The 1,869-nt window shown below is 36.2% G+C and overlaps 1 protein-coding gene across 1 annotated transcript in view; it reads left to right on the top strand.

Annotated features, from left to right (window-relative positions):
• LOC124951698 (MAP kinase-interacting serine/threonine-protein kinase 1) overlaps positions 1-1,869 on the top strand; it is a 33,190-nt gene that overhangs the window by 492 nt on the left and 30,829 nt on the right. The window lies entirely within an intron of this gene.

Genomic DNA, 1,869 nt, shown 5'->3' with positions numbered 1-1,869 from the left:
ACTACTCTTCTTCTATTACTCTCTTATATATGTATATATATATATATATATATATATATATATATATATATAATTCATTTATAATATGGAACTTCAGAGTATAACCGTATCGGAGTTTGTAAAAAATTAATAACGTTCTAGCGTGAATATAAGAGCGAGATTAATTCCTCTTACTTTTGAATATAGACAAAGGTAATTGGAGAAATAACAGAAGGTCGGGGATTAATCGTAAAACTTTACACGCGTTCGATATTACAAACAGACACGTGTCAGCTCTCCGTTACGTTTATCGTCTTGTTCCATTGATTTTTGAGGAAAAAGTATTTCCTTACGGAAGGTCATTCGATACAGAGGATGAAACTCGTAAGGATTAAACTTTATCGGTTTATCCATACGCTTTCACTGTTCGAATACTACGCGCATCCACGTGCGTAGAACGAAAGAGTCCCGGGAAGAATCGAAGATTCGAAGCGAACGGAGTAAGTACTTGAGCCGGTCGAAGACACGAAAGTGGGTCAGGGCTGTATCACACTCGAAGCTCAACTTGCACGTACGCCACCTTCCAAAATGCTTTCGATCCTCTACGAAGTATGGTTGCTTGCTTTCTTCTTCTTCTTCGTCTTTTACTTCTACTATTACCTCTTGTTCTGTTTCTTTTTCCTCTTCTTTCTTTTTTCTCCTGTTTTTTATTTTCTTTTTTTCTTTCTCTTTCCTTTTTTCTTTTCACGGACATTTCCTGAACGAAGAAACGTGCATATATGCGTAGACGCAAGTTATATTTGAAGAAACCCCCGGATAACAAAACGAGCATCGGAGCCAAACGACGAGGTCGAGAATGTTTTAAGTATAACACGGAAGAGAGATCTCTCTGGGAGAGATTGAAGACGCGTATCATTATCATCATCATTATTATTATTATTATTATTATTATTATTATTATTATTATTATTATTATTCGTAGAATAATATAAATAGAATAATATGCGACCATAGAATATTTATTTTCGTCGAAAGATATATCTCACTCTCCTTCTTATCCCTCGATGAATCTCTTTCTTGATTTGAACGAATTACGCTTACTTATTCTTTTCCCGCGCTCACTTACGATTGGTTAGATACGACGGTTTACGTGCGATATGTATGCGAAGTAGCGACATTAATTTAATCGTCTTAACGAATATAATAAGAAATACACGTTAGTTGCCTAAGGTCGTGAAAATTCTTGTCGGTATATGCAAGAAAGTCTATTTTGAATTTCGCAAACGTGATATTCCATTTAACGTCAGAATTAACTTACAGCGAATTAAGGTACAAGGTCGGTAACTTTAACTCTTATCTTCTTAACGTAAACCCTATATGGATAAATATCTTTATATTATATACAACGCAACGTATTTATTGTTTGAATAAATAAGAGATATATAACAAAGAGAAGAAGAAAAAAAATGGTCACGCTCGTTTCTTAAGACCCTCTTCTTAATAACTAATGTCATTATTATAATTTCTCCCTCGTAGCCACCCTATGTAATTATCTTGAAGGTCGAAGCAAATCGACAGACGCTGTGCCTTTTTTTTTAATGAATTTCAGTCTGTGTGAATTGTGAGAAAGAATACGAACGTTATGATCAAACACGACGTCGCCTTCTTGCGTGTCTCCTACTCCTTCTCTTTTTATTTCTCTCTCTCTCCCTCTCTCTCTCTCTCTCTATGCTATCTATCCCTCTCCCTTCCCCCCTCCTACGCAACCAATCAACGCATCGAATGAGAAGTCACGTGTTGCCGGCCCCGATGTAAACAAGTTTTCTTCTCTCTTTATCTCTCTCTCTCTCCCCCTCTCTCTTGGTGTTTCCTTTTTACCTTCTTTTGCCG

Source organism: Vespa velutina, chromosome 9 (assembly GCF_912470025.1).
Source record: "Vespa velutina chromosome 9, iVesVel2.1, whole genome shotgun sequence".
NCBI classification, from domain to species: Eukaryota; Metazoa; Arthropoda; class Insecta; order Hymenoptera; family Vespidae; genus Vespa; species Vespa velutina.
Note: the sequence above shows the minus strand (reverse complement) of the source record. Positions and strands in the feature narration are given on the sequence as shown.